At 33.0% G+C, this 24,418-nt stretch overlaps 1 pseudogene across 1 annotated transcript; it reads left to right on the top strand.

Annotated features, from left to right (window-relative positions):
- Positions 1–613: 613 nt before the first annotated feature.
- LOC146924356 (histone acetyltransferase HAC1-like) lies at positions 614–24,098 on the top strand (annotated as a pseudogene). The gene is made up of 16 exons (XR_015011190.1): positions 614–750; positions 838–927; positions 1,036–1,123; positions 19,295–19,351; positions 19,487–20,293; positions 20,551–20,826; positions 20,912–21,193; positions 21,398–21,526; positions 21,656–21,856; positions 21,958–22,103; positions 22,241–22,509; positions 22,648–22,787; positions 22,893–22,950; positions 23,037–23,306; positions 23,395–23,621; positions 23,757–24,098. The product of XR_015011190.1 is annotated as a histone acetyltransferase HAC1-like (transcript).
- The last annotated feature ends 320 nt before the right edge of the window (positions 24,099–24,418 follow it).

Raw genomic sequence — 24,418 nt, 5'->3', positions numbered from 1 at the left:
GTACTTCCCACACACACACATATTGATTTTGTAGGTTGAGAATTAAAAACAAAGGTGAAAAGTGTTTGGCAAAAAAATGGTATTTCTTCCACCCAAAGCACCCATAAACCTGAATCACCACCGTCACCAACGCCATGAATCATGTGTTAATTCCTTCGGCTTGTCTTGAATCACAACCAAAAGAACAAATCATATCATTAATAAACATAGTCAAACTAAAAATTTGCTCAAGCCTTGAATAATATTTGTGAGACACTGCTAAGTCAATTCCCTTTAGAGGATTTTGTGTATATCATGAACCAGCTGACAGATTGTATTTATATTTGTCAATATCTGCAAAAATACAAATAAATTATTTTTAGTTTGCAATTTTTATTAAAAATTCATTTTCTATTCCTTTAATTTAGATATATGCATAATTATATTTGCTTTTGAATTTGTTTAACGCATTTAGAAGTTAACAATTCTTTTAACACATATTACTTCTGAGGCTGAAGCAAGAATTGATGCGCACACTTGCCATTTATGTGAAAGGGAAAGACTTTGCTTTGCACCAGTCCCACTTTTTTATGTTGTGGCACCCGCATCAAGAGAACATATTTCTCAAAAGAAGATGATTTTGATTCACAGGGTTGCATTTGCTCTGCGTGTTAAAAGACTTCTAAAGGTGAGAAAATCACATTCAATGGGACATCTATTTCTAAGAAAAATCTTGAAAAAAGGAATAATGATGAAGTACTTGAAGAACCGGTAAGTTTTAAGATCCATTACTATATAATTCAGCTTGATATAGAGAAATTTAAACTAACTCTTTATGACTGTTGTTTCTTCTAGTAGGTTGAATGCAATAAATGTGAAAGATGGCAGCATCAAATATGTGCACTCTACAACAAGAAAGCAAAAGTGGATTGTGGACTGCAGTGCTGAGTATATATGTCCTTTATGCTGCCTAAAAGAAATTGAAAATGGAATGCATGTTCCCTCACTAAAGGCTGCTAACTTTAGTGCTAAGAACTTGACATGAACTGTGCTAAGTGACCAGTTAGAGAAAAGACTCTTCGAGCGTCTCATGCAAGAGAGAGGAAACTGGGAAAAAGTTGAAGGGAATGACAAACTTGATGAGGTAATACCTAGAAATCCGCATGCATGTAAATAAACTTCAAATATCTTAACATTTTCTTATTCTTATGCAAAGCATGTAAATTGAAAATAGTAATAAATTAGTATCCTGTCTTTGTCGAGCAATACTATATCTCTAGAAAAATAACATCAAGAATTCTTCAAGAATAAAGAATAGCCAATCACAATGCACTATTTGCCACAATTCAAGGAGGTGTGGCTGAAAAATAGGAAGTGGACAAATAAATCATCCAATTAAAATTTGCCAACTATTTCTTGAAAAATTCTTGAACATATTTTTCTTGAGAAGTAGCATTTTCCTTTTCTTATTCTTATGCATGCAAATCGAAATTTGTTATTAAAATTATTGATCTTTTTCATCCAAATTTATACTGGTTTGAAAATTCTAGATTCTTTACTTATTTGGCTTCATTTACTGCAAAATTGTAGGTTTTAGTAGAAGAAAATCTTTCAATTAGAGAAGTGCTATCTATCTGTCGACAATCAATTCATACTTTAAATTGATTAAAAGATGTATCATGCTGAATGGCTCATAGGATTATTAGCAGTAAAATGGTCTATGGTTAGTCAATACTCAACAATACTTTAATAATGCATTTCAGATTAGTCTTCTTTAATTATTATTTTCTCGTGTTCATCCAATTTCTGATTGCTGTTCACATTGGTACTTATATATGCACTCTTAATTGTGAGCTTGTTTAAAATTTATGTTAATCATGTTTTCCCTCTTTATAGTTTATGGCACATCAAGAACATTGTTGGAATTTCTCTAACTTATATTTGTTGATTATTAACTTATGGATTCAGAATTTAAATAGCTTCTGATAAAGCGAGAAGATGCTTGCTAAGGGTTGTCATCTTGGTCAGTTGTCTCAAACATTTTGTGAAAGAGATGTTTTGATGAATTAAGAAATCAAATAAGATTCTCCACAGACTGGCGGTATCATCCTGAAATTGTATGCAACCGTTGTTCAACAAGAAGAAAAATGTAAGTGAAAGTGATTTAATTTTCACTTCAAAGGTATGTTCCTTGAATTGTGTCTAAGCATTGAAGTACTATTAAAATATGAAAGTCAATAAAAATCTACTCCGGTGATAGATTATTAATATATCGTTTGATTTTTTTTCTTTAAATGATAAAGATTTAATTTAATAAAAATTTACAAATATGCCTAATATCGGTTGTTATAATAAAAATAATTATTGACCAAAAAAGCTAAAAAAATAATTTTATTTTAGAATTTTAAAGCAATAAATTCATTTTATTGAATAATTTATTAAATAAAAACACAATCTCAATCTAAATTACAAAATTACACGTCACCGAAATACACATTATATAAGAATTGTTCCATCTCTCTCTCTCTATATGTGTCTCCACCTCTCTCTCCTTTCTCATTTTGGTTCTTGTGGACCATGCGTCCACCAATGATGAAAGTTGATTATTCTTCCTTTTATTGAATAGTTAACTCTCTTCATCGGTGGACGCATGGTTGCACAAGAACCAAAATGAGAGAGGTTGAGACACAGATAGAGAGAGATACGACTGTTCTTATATAATGTGTATTCTGGTGACGTGTAATTTTGTAATTTGGATTGAAATTTTATTTTTATTTAATAAATTATTCAATAAAAGGGATATATTGCTTTAAAATTCTAAAATAAAATTATTCTTAGTTTCTTTTGTCAATAGTTTTTTTATTATAACAACCAATATTAGACATATTTGTAAATTTTTATTAAATTAAATATTTATCATTTAAAAAAATCTAACGATATATATTAATAATCTAATACCAGAATAGATTGTTTTTGACTTTCACATTTTAATATATTTCAGATGTCATGCCGCTGACGCACACACTTCAATTAAAAATGAGGTCCATCCAGTTAGTGAGGTAACAGTCTAAACCTAAAGTTAAGTTCATATGATTTTCTCATCATTAGTAGTTCCATGCAAATTAGTATAATCTTTGAATTTTATTCCGTTTTCAAGTCTTTGTGATTGAGATCCCCTTTAACAATAAACAGTATGATATCATCCTTGAGAATGCATTATTTGAAAATAGAAGTAACTTTCTGAGCTTCTCCCAGAAGAATTATTTTCAGTTTAACACACCCCGCCACGCCAAGTATTCCTCAATGATGATCCTCTATCATCTAAAGAATACTATTCTGCCGGCAGTTTGAAAAGTATGTGATAATTGTTGTCCAAAATATAAGGAGAGAGATACTGATTGCCATCAACACATGTTGAATCAAGACGAGTTAAATCAGAAACCGGTGCTGGTAAGAACACAGTTATCTCTCGAGCTTTATAGTTTTCATTAACTGTTTGCTACGGATTGTAGTTCAAAATTCACTTTATAAATTTTATATTCCCTACACACAGATGGTGAACTACTGAACATTTTGAAGCATGCATCTCAATGCCGCGCAACTAAGGCTGAACCGTGCTCTCGTCCATACTGTTCTCAAATCAAGAAGTTGTTCTCTCATGCTAGTAAATGCAAAATTCGAGTGAATTGGGGCTGCCAGCACTGTAGAAAGATACTAACTGCTCACTCTAGGAATTGCAAAGATTCAAAATATGAATTGCGTACCACGCTGCAGGTGTCATTTTGTTCATTGGCTAAACTATGCATAAATATAGTTATTCACTTCACAGCAGAGTCATTTTTTCTTTTTGGCTAAACTATTCATAAATACTTATTCATTTTTTATTTATGTCGATTTTGCCGGGATCTGAAGAAGTATATAGAATCGAAAGTGGCACAGAAGTCGGTGATCGATGAATCTTTGTGAATATAAAGAGTTCACAGTAAACAACTATAAGCTACTGTAGAGATTTCAAATAGTTAGTTATTAAGCTTATCAAAATCAGTTTTTATCAGCTTTGATGAAGCGTATTAAATTTCGTTGAAGCTTTGTGTATGTAAAAAAATAGTTCTCAACATAAGTATTGAGATTCAATTTTGTATTGTTGAGGTGGTTAATATACTTGTTACTTAGCTAGTTTGATGGATTAAGTTCTTCGTGTGAAGAATAAGAAATCACACTTTCAGGAGACACCTAGGTGTAGCAATATTGATTCTAAAGTAATATAAAAATACTTGTGTGTTCTTCTTTTCCCTTTTTTTGTTTTTACGTTAATGTCTTAAAATGTTTTGAAACAAGCTTGCTTTAAGTGAAGGATTATTAACTAATGTTTTAAAGATTTTTTTTAAAAGCGACCAACATAATTTAATTTCCTCTTTCTTGTGTTTTCTAGCGATTGAAACTCGTATGAAACACAAAAGCCCTTGGAAATCTGTCATATACGAGGAATCTCTTACTTATAAATGTTAACCCGTCTCGCTATACTTAACCTAATTTTAACCTATTTCCCTCCACACTTTTGCATTTAATGTTTATCTAAACTAAAATAAAATTATGTTCCTAATTATATGCTATTTTTTTGAAAAGGAATAACCGTTAACATGTCTCACTATACTTAACCTAATCTCTTACTTATAAATGTTAACTCGTCTCGCTATACTTAACCTATTATGTTACGTTATGGTATCAAGGACCATCTCATGGAAATATTATGTTATGGTACAGTGCCAACGTCTATGCTTCTTCTTAATATTATGAAATATTATATGACAATCATGACATTCATCTAAACTATTTTGTTCCTTCAAAAAAAAAATCTAAACTATTTTGTTACCTATTTAGTTAGTAATTACCCTTGGACCAAACTCATCGACACCATTTCTCTCTACCCCAACCACGACCGAGTCATTCACTCTCTGTCGTGGCTCACAAACTGATATAAATGGGTTCCGACGACGATGACCAACCTCATCCACCAAAACTCCATAAAGCCTTCAAACTCCACCCTCCACCACCACCAAACCATTCCACATCGAAGATGTCAAACTTGCAATTCCAGCAATTCAATATCACGCTCCAAAAAAAGTACGTTGTGGTCATTCTCGTTCTCCTCGTCCTCTTTCTCCTCATCTCAATTCACAATCTCCTCGTGCCGCTTCTCCACCGCCTCATTCATCTTTGATGTAGATTTTAGATGGTGATGAAAATCCAATTTCAAGATTAAGTGGAAAAATGTTTTAAGTGGCGTTCTAAAGAGGAAAAATGTTTCGAGTGGCGTCTTACAGGTATAGTTTTTGGAAAGGGGTTTGATATGTGTGTTTAGCATAATCTGGTTTAAGTGAGTATTCAACTTTTCATATTTTCTCTATTTTGTTTTATGTTTTTTACTATTTCAAGAAGTAAATAAAAAAGGTATTTAAATTGTATTGTTTAGTTTAAAATAGTCAAATTATTGCATGACTTTCACTTAAGCATATTGTTAATGCCACATTGCTCAATTAGTTGTTACATTATCAAAAGTGAGAGCTAAATTAATGGGAAGTACCAAATGTATGAATTTTTAAGAGTAAATTACACTTCATTTTCCTGAAAGATGCTTGAATTACACTTCCCTCTCTTTTATGTTAAAATTTACACTTCCATCCCCTTTTATTCAAAACATATTATTAGAAAATATTTCACTCCCCTTGTAACACCCCGTTTTCCCAACGTAAAAATTTCATAATTAAAAATCAGAGTAATTCAACTTTAACGGAATGCTACACTTCTTAAAAATTTATAAACTGAATAAATAGCAATTTATTCTTCAAAATCATTTAACATAAGTAATTCAAAACTTCGCAGCGGAATTAGTTCATTCAACATAAAAAGTCTTTGCCACGCAGACCTCATCAGAAAATCTCATAAGTCTTAGTTCAATATTTATTCATAAAAGTTCATAAACAATACGTAAGGAATAGAAGTAAAGTCAAGTCTCATCCCGTTACGTATCAGAGCACCTAGACACACGTGTGAGGAGTCCACTCACGACGCCTCTAATCTTGATTATCTGCAAGTTACCCATACGAAGAGCAACATTTCCAAGCAGAAGGGTATTTCTCAAACAATAATATAAAGCATATAAATCATGTAAAGTACATTCAACAACTTAAACATCCTATAATTCATTAATCATATCTAGCAACTTAAACTTCCTTAACTAGTATCATTATTCTTCCTACATTAGTCATATACTTCATATTATATCATCATATAAATATCATCACATATCTACAAATATTAGTCATAAGCATTATCATATATCCTTTTAATCATAGCATCTTAATCATAGACATAAAAATCATCATATAACATCAAGTACTAATCATAACCATCTCATAACATTATATATCAACCATAAACATAATCACAAACAATCCATCTTAAATATAATCACGAGGAATCATCATACATCATCATTAGTAAACGTATAACATCTTATCATATTCACATATCAGCATATCATAAATCACATAGCATCTTATCATAACAACTTCATATTCAACCATTATAAACAAATCATAATCAACATCATCATCAAACATAAACAATATTCTTAATCAAACTCATCATTCATTTCATATTCAATCTTAAACAACTTCATAGTCGACTCGACACTTGACTTGACAATGCGACTCAACTTGACGATGCAACTCTTAACAACTTAACTCATCGTAAACTTCTTGATATGCAAATGCATGTGGTACCATTCAGGGCATCAAGCCCCCAACATATATGAGCGTAAATAGGCTCTTCAACAAGTGAGCATAAAGCTGCCGGGCCTCAAGCCCCCAACGTAGTTTGAGCATTAAGCTGCCGGGCCTCAAGCCCCCATCTTTAATGAGTATGCAATGGACTCAATCTTCCTAAAACTTGACAACTTAAACAACATCATGAACATCTATGACATCCTAACATCTTGACAACATAACATCTTAACAACTTGATGACTTCATAACGACTCGACGACTTAACAACTCTTATCATCTTAACGTCTTAACATCTTAACATCTTAGCATCTTGACAACATATGGATCACATAAATAATTCATGTCATATCATAATATAACAATATCAAATGATAATAAACAACATCTTAAAACATCATATTCATCAATCATAAACAACTTCATATAACATCGTATTTAAACATCGACAATAATTCACTAAGTATCTTTGTAAAAACATAATAAATTATCCACAACATATTTTCATGTCGAACCAAAGCTACTGGAAAGATATCACAAATATCAACAACTTTCATGTTTACAACAAAGATCAATTCAAAACAGAAACATATGAACAAAACGCAAAAACATGAAACAGAGAATGTTGTCACCGTACAATTTTGCTAAGACCTCCCCGTAGTATTTTCATCATAACTCAAAGACCAAACATCATTTTCACGTCAAACCAAAGCCACTAGAAAGCTAACAAAATTATCTAAAACTTTCATGTTTACGCCTAAGACCAATACTGTACCGATCAATACCAGTTTTCATTTTAAATTCGGAAAAGTTGTGTTGAAAGTCCATAAAAATTCACTGTGACATACGTGCAGTAATTTGACCATAACTCAAGTTCTATAAATCGTTTTGACGTGAGACCAACGGCATTAGAAATATAACATCCATACCTACAACTTTCGTGTTTACACCTAAGACCAATTCCGCACCGATCAATACCAGTTTTAATATCAAAATTCAGGCATAATGCAGATTTTCTTCAAGTTTCACCTAATCTCATGGTGCTAACCTCAAAACTACTTCCAATAATCATCCTATGGATTATCTAAGGTCTGTACACAATTTCTACATCAATTCAACAAGTTTTCATCATCTAATCATCAAATCTCTCTCAAAACTCTAATTCTCAAATTCTCACAAACTCTCCCCAACTTGTTATATGTAATCTAATGATTTAACAACTTAATATTAATGCAAGATAGTCTCACCCTCACCTTATATTAATTCATGAATCAGCGGCATCGTTCTTCTTTCCTAAGGTCTTCTCCTCTTCTCTTGACTGTTCTCTTCTCTTCTCTTCTTTCTTGTTCTCCTCTTTTCCAAAAAGCGGTTTAGGGTAAACTCTTTCCAACCTAAGCTTCTCTATTTATAATACTAAAATATTCTTCCCAAATCTATTTAGGCCCAACAACTTATTCTTCTTTCTATTCTAACCCCCAAATCCACTCACACTAATAATCATCATATTCTAATAAATAATATTTCTCTACTAAATATATAATAATACACCAAATAACAAATATATTTCCACATAAAATAACAAATATATTTCTGCACCAAATAACATACTCCCTCCGTTTCAAAATGAGTGTCGCTTTAGCCAAAAAAAATTGTTTCAAAATGAATGTCGCTTTCAGTTTCCAATGCAATAATAACCTTTTCTTTTCAATTGTACCCTCCAATTAATACTCTGCACACTACTTCCAAAGTATTACTTTTAAAACTAACCAATAGTTAATAAGGATAATTTGGTAAAATAACCATTCTCTTTCTTTTAATCATTGCATTTCTTAATATGTGTGTAAACACCTAAAACGACACTCATTTTGAAACGGATGGAGTATATATTATGCTAGTAGATACCAACATATAACTGATGAATGTCATAAAAGTGTTAAATTCATGTTATATTTTAAGCACTTTTTGTTGCTTGCTTTGCAAGTAATTGAAGGAAAAGCCGAGAAATAAGCGTTAAATGCCTTATTACGCTTTATATGTCTTACTCTATCCTTTTATGCAGGAATTTACCCCAAGACACAGAGCAAAGACCAAAAATCATGAAAAGTGCAAATTAGCAGAGGCTGGTTTTGAAGAACGTCGCTATTAGTGACAAATACGCCATTAGCGTAATTGGTCCAGACATCCACGCCATTAGCGTAGCTGGAGCGAAGCAAAAACTGGATTTGAAGAAACACGCTATTAGCGTGATCTACGCTATAAGCGTAAAGGTTCCAGAGGACGACGCTATTAGCGTAGCAAGGGTGAAGAAATAGGGCAAGGACCAACGTGGCACACTGCAATTGGCCAGAACTTAGGCCGACCAACCACGCTAATAGCGTATATTTCGCTATTAGCGTAGGTGTAAAAACTTAGCCCTTTAAAATAGAAGTTTAGCCTCACTCAAGTGGCCCACTTGCTAGTTATGTAAGATATTTATGTAAGATATTATTTTAGATATTATGTTAGATATTATTTTTATATATTTTGGGCTTGCTTTATTATATATATTAGTAGTTCATTAGGGGAAATTATTAGATAGTAACTTAGTTAGTTTTCCATAGCTTTTCTCTTAGTTTTTCATTGTAATATCTTAGAGAGAAAATAGGGTAGATCATATGAAGTGAGAGTGATTTTGGAAGTTGGATCCTTATTCCTTTGTTGAGACATCACTAGGAGAATGAATCCTTCCTTTTCAATCCATCCTTGCAAGGCTTCCATGATGATGTGTAGCTAAATACTCTTTGTTGGGATGAGAGGTACTTGATTCTTGCTAACATGTAATCTTTTGATCTTGCAAAATATGATTCTAGCAATTTATATTCAATATTGTTGTTATTCTTGTGTTAATGCTTTCAATGAGATTCAAGATGATTTGGACACAAACTCTTGAATCTAGAGCTAGAATAGCAATATATCTTAGGTTAACTTACTTGACATCTTTGTTAATCTTGTGATAATCACCATAATCAAGAGTTCAATGCTTTCGGATGCTTAATCAGGCTGGACACGGTCGATTAAGTTATCTGATCGACTTTGTTATCGTTTAAGGGATTTGGACACGAATGTTTAAACGATAACTTAGAAATAATTATATCGCTTTGGACACGAAGGGTAGTTTAGAATTGATTGTGATAATGTTGTTTATAAAGCTAGAATTCGTATGGATCATTAGTTTACGTGTGACGCTTGGTTAAGGAACGCTACTCCTAACAAGTTTCAATCCTTATTAATCTCATCTTTTACTTTTTGCATTTAGTTAACATAGTTGTAAATGAAACAAACAATCACCCTTTTAACTTAGAATGATATTTGATGTTAATCTATCCGTGATGTCGCACTAATCCCTGTGGAGACGATACAAATACTTATCTTGTTTTTGATGCAAAACTTCATTCATCAAAATGGCGCCGTTGCCGGGGATTGGTGTTTAGATATCATAGATAGAACGATTGATTTATCGTTTTAAGTATTGGTACATATTCCGTAAATATTTTTCTTTACTTAATAGTTTTTACCACTAACCCCTCTTTGATAAACAAAGAAAAGTTTCTTGTTAGTTGTTTCCATTTCAGATCACCACCTAGACAAAATCATGGCTGATCATGGTTATAACAACTTCTACACTCCACCCGAGTATGAACCATATCAACAGCATCAGCAATATCCTTTTGAAGATGAAAAAATGACCAATGTGGAAAATACTTTGAATATCTTCATGCAACAATCCATGATAAACATGCAAAATACCAACCAAAGATTGAGGAATTTATCAATTCAGTTGGAGATGATTCAAGCTAAAATCATGGATAATCAAGTCAACATTCAATCCACTCATGACGGAGAGATTGTTGGAGAAGGTGTTGTTGAACTTGAGGAAGATGCAATAGTAGAGGAATGTGGTCCACCACATGAAATCGAACTTCCTCAAGAAAGGTCATTTACTGAAGAGGACAAAACTGTTGATAGCGGAGAAGTGATAGAGGTGGTAGAGAGAAAGGAACGGTTACTTGGCAAGGAAGAAACATTTGAACAAAAGGGGAAGAAAGTGAGCAAGGCTGAAATTGACCGGGTCATTGATAAAATTTGTACCTTGTTCAAAACCAAGATAGGGAGGTTATGGACTCCACATCATCTGTACTTAAAGTTCATGGAATTCCTCCCAAAGCGAAGGAACACAAAGGATGATGTCTTGTCCGTCTCATTTTGGCCACCCTAACGAAAAAGGCGTCGAGCTAACGACGTTAAACAAGCGCTTGTTGGGAGGCAACCCAATTCATTTACTGTTTTAATGCATAATAAGTCTAGGAGTCATGTGCATGCATCACAACATCAAAAACAAAAGTTAAACAGAGAGCAGAATCCTGAACTGACACAACTCGCAATGGCGAGTAAAAATAGCTCGCAACTGCGAGCAAAATGGTCACAACTCGCAACTGCGAGTAGATCAGCTCGCAATTGCGAGCAAGCATAGTTTGGTTTTTTGTTTTCTTTCTTGATACCTTTCAACACTAGTTTGCTTCTGTTGTTTGTTTCATTTTTGCACATGGACTTGTATTTTGTTTTATTAGTACTATGTTTTATGTTGAATAATGTGTTAGCTTTTTTTGTTGATTAAGTACTTCATTTTGTTTTGAAAATCATGGAAGCTTCATTCTTGCTTCATTTGTATCACTCTTGCTTCATTCTTCAAATCTCAGATGATTGGTAATGATACATAATTATGGTAAAAGCGCAAAGCCAAGGTACAAGTTTCCAGTTTTTCTAGGTTTTTACTCGAATATGAAATGAGTACTTTGTGCAAAATTGCATTTCATTTAGTTCTTTACAATAAATTATTTGTTTGTGAACCACGTAGTACTAGCCTAAAGTGAGGAAACCTCAAATGTTTGTACATATGCAAGGAGACCGGCTTTCATTGATTAACTCGGTTGTTTTATGTTAAATCCAATAATTGTTTTAAATTGTGTGAAGGCATGGAAGTGATCAAGGCACATTTTTGTTTATGAGTGAAACTTACTTGACCACAAATAGCCTACCTTGTGAGAAGAGCGAGTACTTGCTAACCCACTTGAGCCAAATGAATCGGAGTCCTCAATTATGAACTGTCAAGTCATAAGCACCATGCTTGATGAACTTGCCCTTAAATTTAAACCCAGTTCATTTTTGACGCACTTTAGGACTCTGAGTTGTTTTTAATTGTTGAACCCTAAACTTTCAATGTTATTTGTCCCTTTTGCCTTAGAGTAAAGGAACATTCAAATAGGGTGTATTTTGATTCAAGTTGGGGAGAGAAGGTAGATGTAAACCTTATGTCAAGTACTATGGTGTAATTTTATCTTTGATCAAGATAACATGTTGTTGTAAATACAAAAGAAAAGAAAACAATGTGTACATGAAAAGAAAAATAGAAAAAGAGAAAAAGAAAGGAAAATCCAAAAAGAGAATAAGTTGTCAAGATCAAAGTGTATCTCATGTGAACACCAAGGGTTTGTAATAATTGGTAGGGAAGATTGTGGACTTTAATGGTTGATACAAGGAATGTTCCTAGTTGTTAGGCTTTTTGATTTCAATTGCCCCACATATGACATTTCTTTTGTAGCCAAGCCAAGTTATAACCCTCAAAGACCTTTTGATCCATGTTTTTATGTCTTTTGAAATGATATTTGGATGGACACATAACTTGATTGGAATGTTAACTTGATTTCCGGATGTGTGTTCATAACCCTCACTTATTTGTTGTCAATTGTTTACCTACTTTCAAAGAAGTGTGTTAGGTGTGGTTCGTAAGTAAATATATTATTGTTTTGAAATATTTGACATGATTTTTGTACTTAGGACTCATCTCATATTAGTAGTAGAATTCTAAATTAGTTGGAAACTTAAACTTGCCCGCGCATTCACTTTTAAATCATTCATCTGAAGAGTTTTCAAAGCCTTTTGTACTTGTGTCTTGTCTATAACTTGTTTGATTTTCAATCCTTTGTTTGAGGACAAACAAAGAGTTAAGTTGGGGAGAGTGATGAATGTCATAAAAGTGTTAAATTCATGTTATATTTTAAGCACTTTTTGTTGCTTGCTTTGCAAGTAATTGAAGGAAAAGCCGAGAAATAAGCGTTAAATGCCTTATTATGCTTTATATGTCTTACTCTATCCTTTTATGCAGGAATTTACCCCAAGACACAGAGCAAAGACCAAAAATCATGAAAAGTGCAAATTAGCAGAGGCTGGTTTTGAAGAACGTCGCTATTAGCGACAAATACGCCATTAGCGTAATTGGTCCAGACATCCACGCCATTAGCGTAGCTGGAGCGAAGCAAAAACTGGATTTGAAGAAACACGCTATTAGCGTGATCTACGCTATAAGCGTAAAGGTTCCAGAGGACGACGCTATTAGCGTAGCAAGGGTGAAGAAATAGGGCAAGGACCAACGTGGCACACTGCAATTGGCCAGAACTTAGGCCGACCAACCACGCTAATAGCGTATATTTCGCTATTAGCGTAGGTGTAAAAACTTAGCCCTTTAAAATAGAAGTTTAGCCTCACTCAAGTGGCCCACTTGCTAGTTATGTAAGATATTTATGTAAGATATTATTTTAGATATTATGTTAGATATTATTTTTAGATATTTTGGGCTTGCTTTATTATATATATTAGTAGTTCATTAGGGGAAATTATTAGATAGTAACTTAGTTAGTTTTCCATAGCTTTTCTCTTAGTTTTTCATTGTAATATCTTAGAGAGAAAATAGGGTAGATCATATGAAGTGAGAGTGATTTTGGAAGTTGGATCCTTATTCCTTTGTTGAGACATCACTAGGAGAATGAATCCTTCCTTTTCAAGCCATCCTTGCAAGGCTTCCATGATGATGTGTAGCTAAATACTCTTTGTTGGGATGAGAGGTACTTGATTCTTGCTAACATGTAATCTTTTGATCTTGCAAAATATGATTCTAGCAATTTATATTCAATATTGTTGTTATTCTTGTGTTAATGCTTTCAATGAGATTCAAGATGATTTGGACACAAACTCTTGAATCTAGAGCTAGAATAGCAATATATCTTAGGTTAACTTACTTGACATCTTTGTTAATCTTGTGATAATCACCATAATCAAGAGTTCAATGCTTTCGGATGCTTAATCAGGCTGGACACGGTCGATTAAGTTATCCGATCGACTTTGTTATCGTTTAAGGGATTTGGACACGAATGTTTAAACGATAACTTAGAAATAATTATATCGCTTTGGACACGAAGGGTAGTTTAGAATTGATTGTGATAATGTTGTTTATAAAGCTAGAATTCGTATGGATCATTAGTTTACGTGTGACGCTTGGTTAAGGAACGCTACTCCTAACAAGTTTCAATCCTTATTAATCTCATCTTTTACTTTTTGCATTTAGTTAACATAGTTGTAAATGAAACAAACAATCACCCTTTTAACTTAGAATGATATTTGATGTTAATCTATCCGTGATGTCGCACTAATCCCTGTGGAGACGATACAAATACTTATCTTGTTTTTGATGCAAAACTTCATTCATCAATAACATAACAAAATATCACTCAACAAAATATATTAATTAAATTATAAAAAGACATCTAATCTCAATAAATCATATATCCCTCATATAAATCATATAAATACATAAATATATTCTAAAACTAAGTAAAATAATTAAATAAAAAGGAGGGCGTTACACCCCTCCTCTGGTAGAAGCTTGATTTACATTCCTCTCTCCTCTTATGTTAAAATATACACTTCACTCCCTTAATATATTTTTTATTTCTAACAATCTATCAAAAAATAATAATCTAACACACTTCGAAGAGAAATAGTATTGCAGGTCCATTTTAATTTAATCAAAGTTTGAATGCAAATTTTTCGCTAGTTTTTATTCACAATTTCATTACCATATAGTTTTTAACCCTATTATAAAATATGAAACAACAGAAACAAAAAAATATGTGAGAAATGACAAAAGTCAATAAAGTATGCTCATTTTAAAGTGAATTGTATACTCTAAATTATAAAATTAATAAAAAATTATTTAAATTTAATTATCATTGAACTTTAAATAAGTAAAAAAAATTAATTTATTTTTCTTAAATGATGGTTCAAAATTAATATATATCATAAAAATATTTATTTATGTTAAAATAGATTTAAGTGTAGTGCATATTTAATTATTAAGGGATGAGCTTGTACTTCAAGCATCTCATAGGGGATGGGAGTATAAAGTTTACTTTTCAAAGGAAGAGAGTGTATATTTTAACATAAGAGGGGAGGGGACTGGAATGTAATTCAAACTTCTCTCGGAAGATGGGAGTGTGATTTAAATTGAGGGACCGGAATTGCAAAATTTAAATTAGGGATACTAAAATTGCGGATTTGTTAAAACAAAGAGATCAAAACTACATTTAAGCTAATAATTATTGGAAAATGCTATTTATCTAGAAAAATAACATCAAGAATTTTTCAAGACACATGTGGCAAGTTTTAATTGCATGATTTATTTGTCCACTTCCTATTTTTCAGCCACACCTCCTTGAATTGTGGCAAATAGTGCATTGTGATTGGTTGCTTTTTATTCTTGAAGAATTCTTGATGTTTTTTTTTCTAGAGATATAGCATTGCTCATAATTATTTGCAACGTTTTTGCTCACACTCTTGATCATGCTGCATTTACTCCACCATTTTTTTTATTTTACATTCGTTGCTCTAAAAGATGGTGTTTCACTCCCTCACTTTGCGCTAGTCTTGTAGCATTAGCTATATTTGAGGGTCATCTCTAACACCACCTAATGAACTTTAAACCCATCTTTATGTTTAGGCCATTTCGTTCACTTGACGCCAATGGTTCCCACCACCATATAATTTTTCTTTCATTTTTCCACCAACCACCGACGACCAAGTTGAGACACGCATAGAAACATCATTACTTGGGTCAAATTCATCAATGGATAAAATCTGGCTACTAAATACCCTTTTTTTTTAAGATGCAAAAATGGAATATATTAACATCCAACGAAGCGCCTCAATAGAATAGGACGTGTCAAAGAAGACAACAAAAGTTTACAAACAAATCCTGCTCAAAGAGAAAACATATGGCAAGATTAACCAATGCCCAAACAAACAAGCGGACACGACCACCATCTCTAATGGTTCAAAAATAAAAGTGACATTGGCTTCCTTTAACCACCAGAAGAAATGAAATTTTACGCTATATAACAACTTTTCTAGAGATTTTTATTTTTGGTTGAAAAGTCTATTATTTCTTTCACTCACATTACTCAAACACAAGCAAGCCAAATAAGCTGCATAAGCGAAAGTCTCACCAATGAGCCACCAGCTGAAAAAGTGAACTAAACAAAATGGTCAGCAATAGAGTTTGGCTCCGCCGTAGAAACCGCAATCCAAGCTCAGACTATAGAGACCAAAGAGCCCTGAAACCATTACAAGAGAGGAATAAATGACTAACTGATTCGACATCACCACAACTATTAACACATAACTGCATGTCTTGGGAAATAATTCCACGCGCCGCCATATTTTCCTTGGTCTTTAACCTGTCACACAGAAGTCTCCAAGAAAAAATTGATACTTTTGAAGGAACCTGTTTGTGTCAAATCAAGTCACACTACCCCTACATTAGGATTCTCATTGGAAGTAAGTAACTGATTAGCGCCACGAACATAGTAGCCACCCACGGGATCCAACTGCCATTGCTACTGATCTAAACTGTTATCCTGCAAAATCACAATACCAAGAAATCTCCTACACTCCCCTACCATTTCCTCCTCTCATTCCCACAACCGCCGCCGCCACTTCCACGCCTCACCACCTTCCTCCCGCCCGTACACAAAAATATCATACGCCGCCGCCACTTCCACGCCTCACCACCTTCCTCCCACCCGTACACAAAAATATCATACATCGTACATGACTTATTAATAGATAAATCATATAACCGTCTAAACCTCACCGACAAAAGGACCCCCTCCCACCCAAGGTTAAAAAATACCCATATTTAATGATCAATACACCTTGAATATAATTATCAACATTAAACGGAAACTTTTTTTTTTTTTGAAGAACATTAAACGGAACCTATATATTAGAACTTAGATAGAAACCATAAACACTCAAATTTCAAACAAGTTAAAAATCAGTTTTAAGTGATTTGTATCATGTTGAACAAACCCAAAATAATTTTATATTTTTTTTATAAAATCTCTATAAAATAATCTCTAAGAGCTCATTTGTTACGTATTAAAGAAAATAAGTTATTTTGATATATAATAATTTAGATATTATATGAAAAAAGATAAGCTATTTTGTGTTTGTAGTGATATTTATTTAACAAGTGATTTTTAGATACAAATATTTAAGTGATTTTTTTTAAAAAGAAAAGGTGATTTTTTTTAATCCCCAAAATTTATTTTTTTTTTGAAAGAATGAGACCCAAAATTATTTATTACCTTTTCAATGTTTTTAAGGAGACTTATTAACCTTAAAATATGCTTAGTAAGATATATCAAGACATTGAATAGTATTAGTTTGGTAAATCAGTTATATTAATTTAGATAAAGTGACAATTAAAACTGATCACTCGCTAGGATCGGATTCTCCTCAAATAAACAACAACCGTTGGATCAAACCTTATCAACGACTGCAATTAAAAATGACGAGGATCACATTAATTTTGATCATTTTAAATGAAAATATTTAAGGAAACCCTAGATATATTAATTAATTCTCATAGCCAGCTCTGCGAAAGAACAGAAAAATAGAAGGATTTTGCGTCGACGTCAGAGCTTTAAGTTAGCATCACGTTTGCTTGTATGTTTTTCTTTCTCTCTCTAACTTTATTTATCGTTGAATTGAACCTTAATAAATAAGTTGCGTCAATGTCTGATCTTTTTCCCAATTCTTAAACCTAACCCTAATTTTATTGATTCGAAATTGGGGGTTTTCTTTTAAATCAAGCGATTATTCAATTCACTTTAAATTATGATAACAATTTCAATCGTGCTCTTAATTTCAGTTTTTATTCATAGATTCAATTCGTAATATGAACCTTAATAAACAAGTTTTTTTTTCCTCTATATTAATGAATCCGAGTGTTTCGATGTTGATAATAGTAATGGGTTTAATAATAATGATGATGATAATCAATTTGAGTATCAAATATGAACGGAATTAATGTTAATTGTTCCAAGAATCTAAAACCCTAACCCTAATTTTTTGCTGTTGTTGAATGGAGGTTTTTTCCAATTCTTAAACCCTAACCCTAATTTTATTCTAGGTATGGTTATGAATTGATCATAATAACTTCAATCTTTTTAGTTAAATCCTGTATTCATTCAGAAATTTATTCACATTCTGAAATCAAATTAATGAGTTTTTTTCTTTGAATTAATGAATTCAAATTTTGAATGTTGATAAATAATAGTGGGTTTAATAAACATTGATAAAAGGCTATTGAATTTGAATGGAATTATTGAATGGTTCCAAGAATCTTTGAAAACATTGCGAATTTTGCGGCTATTGCGGCACACAGCGGAATTCGAATAACGCTTTAATTTCTATTTATCCGTGATCCGCGATTGACAATACCGATTTGTTGAAATTCCACGGTGCAATAGTGCTTTAGCTTCGCCGATGTAACATCTATTTGACAATATTTTGTACTGAATAGCGTATGCGGTTTGTCTAAATTCTGCTACGATATAGTGCCGCTAACTGTTTGATACTTTTTAATGTTCAAAAATTTTGCTTTCATGTTATGACCTGACTTCTAGCATTAATGAGCTAAGGTTTAAGCTGGTTAAGTTTTTTTCTAAGTGAAATTTAAATTGATTAAAAGATGTATCATGCTGAATGGCTCTTAGGATTGTTAACAGTAAAATGGTCTATGGTTAATCAATACTTTAATAATGCATTTCAAATTAGTCTTCTTTAACTTTTTTTTTCTCGTGTTCATCCAATTTCTACTTAAACATTTCTTGATCATCCAATTTCTGATTGCTGTTCACATTGGTACTTATATATGCACTCTTAATTGTGAGCTTGTTTAAAATTAATGTTAATCATGTTTTCCCTCTTTATAGTTTATGGCACATCAAGAACATTGTTGGAATTTCTCTAACTTATATTTTTTGATTATTTCTTATGGCTTCAGATTTAAATAGCTTCTGATAAATCGAGAGGATGCTTGTTAGGGGTTGTCATTTTGGTGGGAATACTTTGTCAGTTGTCTCAAACATCTCGCGAAAGAGATGTTTTGCTGAATTAAGAAATCAACCAGGATTCTCCATGGACTGGTGGTATCATCCTAAAATGGTATACAACCGTCATTTAATAAGAAGAAAAATGTAAGCGAAAGTGATTTAATTTTCACAGAAATGTGGTTGCATTTACTTAAACTCAAGATTGTGATTGAATTGAGATGATATTAACCATAAATTTTATTCAGTGTTGAAATCATTCAGAATGAGATATTTGCAACTATGCTGGAAATTTCGTTACTTACCAATGCTGCTTCAAAGGTATGTTTCTTGAATTGTGTCTGAGCATTGAAGTACTATTTTTTTGCTAATAATAATAGCCAATAAGAGTATCAAATGCAAGTTGTACCTATATGATGTTAATTAAGCACAATTGTTTTTCTACATATTTGGCAGGAGGAATATATGAACCTGGAGACGTTGAATGAGCGTGTGCAAGCTCTGTTGGGTGTTCCGAAGTCAACTTTTACATTCTCTCAATCTGCCTCGGTGAACACTTCAGAATTTTCCACTCATGATGGCAACACTGAAGAATTTTCCAATAATTTTCCTGATGTCTGGTCTTGTATAGACTTCAGTGAATATCAACCACAGAAGTTAGATATCAACCACAAAAGACAGAAAATAATGGAGTCTGGTTGTGATGTCTCTTTAGTTAACGATGCAAGTCACGATCAACCAATTCACGAGATGATTCCCTCTAAAGGCTTACAGGCTAGCCAAATATCAGTGGGAATCGACAGTATGCCTACTCTCGAGAAGGATGTTATTATTATTGATGATGATGATGATGATGATGATGATGATGATGATGATGATGATGAAGAGGACATACAAGGCAGAACTGCATTCAACCAGAAGGGGGTAAATACTAACAGAGAACTTATTATTATTGGTGATGATGGTGAAGAGGAGAAAGATCTTGAAAGACATGGCATTATAGACAAGAATATTTCCATGGAAATGGACATTGGAGCAAATTCCGATATGCATGTTCCTATTGATGTAGAGGACAAACAAGAAGGAATTGGATTCAACCAGGACGCGACAGATGCTCAAAAGGAAGTCAGTGAGCCAAAAACTGATCAAGAGAAGCACACAAAATCCTCTAATAGAATAAATGATGCTGTTTCATTGATTGATTCGTTCACATGGAAGCAAATAACAGAACATGTTAGTAGTCTGAGTAAGGAATCAGCTCAGGTTAGTACACCTCCCTTTAGTGTTTTCAATTACCTTGATGCGGTTAAGCTATTTAGAGGATTTTGTGTGTATCGTGAACCAGCTGGAAGAATGTATTTATATTTGTCAATATCTGCAAAAATACAAATAAATTATTTTTAGTTTGTGATTTTTATTGAAATTTCATTTTCTATTCCTGCAATTTAGATATATGCATAATTCTATTTGCTTTTGAATTTGTTTAACACATTTAAAAGTTAACAATTCTTTTAACACAGATTACTTCTGAGGCTGAAGCACGAATTGATGTGAACACTTGTCAATTATGTGAAACGGGAAGACTTTACTTTGCACCAGTCCCACTTTATTGTTTACGTTGTGGCACCCGCATCAAGAGAACATATTTCTGTACACAAGAAGATGATTTTGATGCACAGGGTTGCATTTGTTCTACGTGTTACAAGACTAAAGGTGACAAAATCGCATTCAATGGGACATCTATTTCCAAGAAAAATCTTGAAAAAAGGAATAATGATGAAGTACTTGAAGAACCGGTAAGTTTTAAGATCCCATTACTATATAATTCAGCTTGATATAGAGAAATTTAAACTAACTCTTTATGACTGTTGTTTCTTCTAGTGGGTTGAATGCAATAAATGTGAAAGATGGCAGCATCAAATATGTGCACTCTACAACAAGAAAGCAGATGTGGACAGCAATGCTGAGTATATATGTCCTTTATGCCGCCTAAAAGAAATTGAAAATGGACGGCCTTTTCCCTTACCAAAGGCAGCTAACTTTGGTGCTAAGGACTTGACAAGAACTGTGCTAAGTGACCACTTAGAGAAAAGACTTTTCGAGCGTCTCATGCAAGAGAGAGAAAACTGGGAAAAAGTTGAAGGGAATGAGAAACTTGATGAGGTAATAACAAGAAATCCGCATGCATGCACATAAACTTTAAATATCTTAACATTTTCTTATTCTTATGCAAGCATGTAAATTGAAAATAGTAATAAATTAGTATCCTGTCTTTTTCTTGATCTTAAGCATGTAAATTGAAATTTGTTATTAAAATTATCGATCTTTTTCTTTACTTATGTGGCTTGAATTGCTGCAAAATTGCAGGTTATAGCAGCAGAAAATCTTACAATTAGAGAAGTGCTATCTGTCGACAAGCAATTGAAAGTGAATAAGCAGTTTCTGGACATCATCCCGGAGGAGAATTACCCTACTGAATTCTCTTATAGATCAAGAGTAAGTTTGATGGTTTATCAATGAATAAATAAATATACCACTAATTGTTTCTTCTGAACTAAATGTATCTTGATGTCTACTCTAATATGTCTCAGAGGATTTAATAGAAGTTCCCTTGGTTGGTTTCAGGTTATACTTCTGTTTCAGAAAATTGAAGGAGTAGATGTATGCATTTTTGGAATGTATGTCCAGGAATTTGGCTCTGAATGCGGCAATCCCAATCAACGTTGTGTATACATTTCATATCTTGATTCCGTCAAGTATTTTAGGCCTGAAAGAAGGACAAAGAGTGGAGAAGCCCTCCGTACCGTCGTTTACCATGAGATACTGGTATTTTTCTTTTAAACTCTACTTCTATGTCAATAGAACTAATAAAATGAACACTTAATCCTTCCATTCTTTCTATTTATGCTTTTTTTTCCTATTATCAGATCGGATACCTTGATTTTTGCAAGAAAAATGGTTTCACAACTTGCTACATATGGGCCTGTGCTCCTTCAGAAAAAGGGGATGATTATATTCTATATTGCCATCCCGAAGAGCAAAAAACTCCAAAGAATGATAAGCTACGCCGTTGGTCAGTCTTTCTTTCTTCTTATGTGTCTTTGTGTGTTGAATTTTCATGAGCTAGTGTATACATTACATTGAGAATTTGAGAGTACAATTTTCCTTCTTTTATCATCTTTAATTTGTTTATATTATTTATTTGTGCAGGTATCTTTCAATGCTAAAAAAGGCTACCGAAGAAAATATTGTCGTTGGTTTAACCAACGTATATGATCATTTCTTTCTTCCTACTACTGAAAAAGGGAACTCCAAGGTGACAGCTTCTCATTTGCCATACTTTGATGGAGACTTCTGGTGCAGTAATGCTATGGTAGTAGCCAAGACCCTCGAAAAAGAGAGTAGAGGAAACTATGAAAAGTTGTTGAAACAAGTGTCAAATAGAACATTAATCCAAAGACATTCTGGTGATGCAAAAAGTATGTCTATCTTGTCTTTTACTTTCATCCACTTTTTCCCTTTATAGTGTTCTACATCCTTTTTTATACTTGAGTAAATGAAATGTTGCAATGTTCTTATCATAGACCAGTTTAAGTTATTTTTATAATTTTGATTAGGTTGGCCAAAATATATTGCCTACAAAAGAAAACTTCTTCGTGGCTCACTTGCGATCTTCATGCATACACTGCCATGAAGTGATAGTGTCTGGGAAGCGATGGTTTTGCACTGAATGCAAGAAGTTTCAGGAGTGTGAAAGGTATGATAACTTGAATACATATTTGAACTGTTTTTACAATGGTTTAGCATTGAATGAAACAAAAAGGGGATTTTGTCATTGATGTTCATTTTTCACATATTTCAGATGCCATAGTTATGATGAACACACTTCAAAGAACGGCGAGGTGCATACACTTTGTCAGGTAACAACCGAAACCTGATGTTTTTCATATAATTTTCTCATTGTTAGTAATTTCATGCAAAACATTGAATTTTGTGCCAATTTCAGGCTTCTGTTGATGATATCCAATCCAACACTAAGCATAATGATATCGTCCTTGAGAGTAGATTGTTTGAAAATAGGGACAACTTTTTGATCTTCTGCCAGAAGTCTCAGTTTCAATTTGACACACTTCGTCGTGCCAAGTATTCGTCCATGATGATCCTCTACCATCTACACAATCCTACTGTGATGATGACTCAAAATGAACACCAGTTGACTCAAAATTGTTCAACACCAGTATCTCAATCTGGGAATCAGGAGTCAAATGAGGAAATGGTATGAATTTAATTTTCTTGATTTATTGTTTTCTAGACTGATATGTTCTAGACTAGATTGTTGATCATACTTACTGACTTATACACAGATGGTGAAACTGCTAAACATTTTGAAGCATGCATCTCAATGCCGCGCAACTAAGGCTGAACCATGCTCTCATCCAAACTGTTCTCAGATCAAGAAGTTGTTCTCTCATGCCAGTAAGTGTGAAATTCGAGTGAATGGGGGCTGCCAGCATTGTAAGAAGATATGGTTTATACTAACTGCTCACTCCAGAAATTGCAAAGACTCGGAATGTAGAATACCACGTTGCAGGTGTGTTGCAATTAGAATTCTACACTGCCTAGAGAATTTTGATATTCTATTTTCTGAATCATTCTTTTACTAAACTATGCATAAATTTACAAATCTATGCATACTTATTCTTTTACATTGATGTCGATTTTGCAGCGATCTGAAGAAGCATGTAGAACAGAAATCAATGTATTCTGAATCTTGTCATAGAGCTAAAGTTTTGGAAGGCGACGGACCAGTCAATGGCCAATGAATCTTTGTGAATTTATAGGGTGCACAATAAGTCGTTATAAGCAGTCAACGTGCAACGATCACTTGACAAATTTTATTAGCTTTGATGAAGCATATTAAATTTCATTGAAGCTAAGTGTAAACAGTTTAACATATGTGTTGTGATTTTCATCTTTCCATTTTTGTATATAAATTTGATTATGTATATACATAGTTTAGGGGTTAGGAATAGCCTTATTATTCATTCTCTTAAAATAAGAGATTCAATTTTGTGCTGTTGTGAATATATATTCAATGGTTGAGAGCCTAAGCTCCAACTATTCAATTCAAGTCTCATTTTTAACAGGCTTGAAATTAGAAAATCAATTTTGTATTGTTGTATATGTATATTCAATGGTTGAGAGCTAAGCTCCAACTATTCAATTCAATACTCCTTTTTTTCTTCTTTCATTCATTGCTTCTATTGTTCTACATCAATTTAAATGTTTGAAGCATAGTCACATAATTCGTCCACCATCCAGGGAACCGCGAATTGGGTCGCGCGATCCGGTTCGCGGTTCTTTCGCGAATTGGTTCGTGAGAATTCG

Source organism: Medicago sativa, chromosome 5, assembly GCF_051527215.1.
Source record: "Medicago sativa cultivar Bolivia chromosome 5, Bolivia_mono, whole genome shotgun sequence".
NCBI lineage: Eukaryota > Viridiplantae > Streptophyta > Magnoliopsida > Fabales > Fabaceae > Medicago > Medicago sativa.
This window is presented reverse-complemented; position numbering and strand designations above follow the sequence as displayed.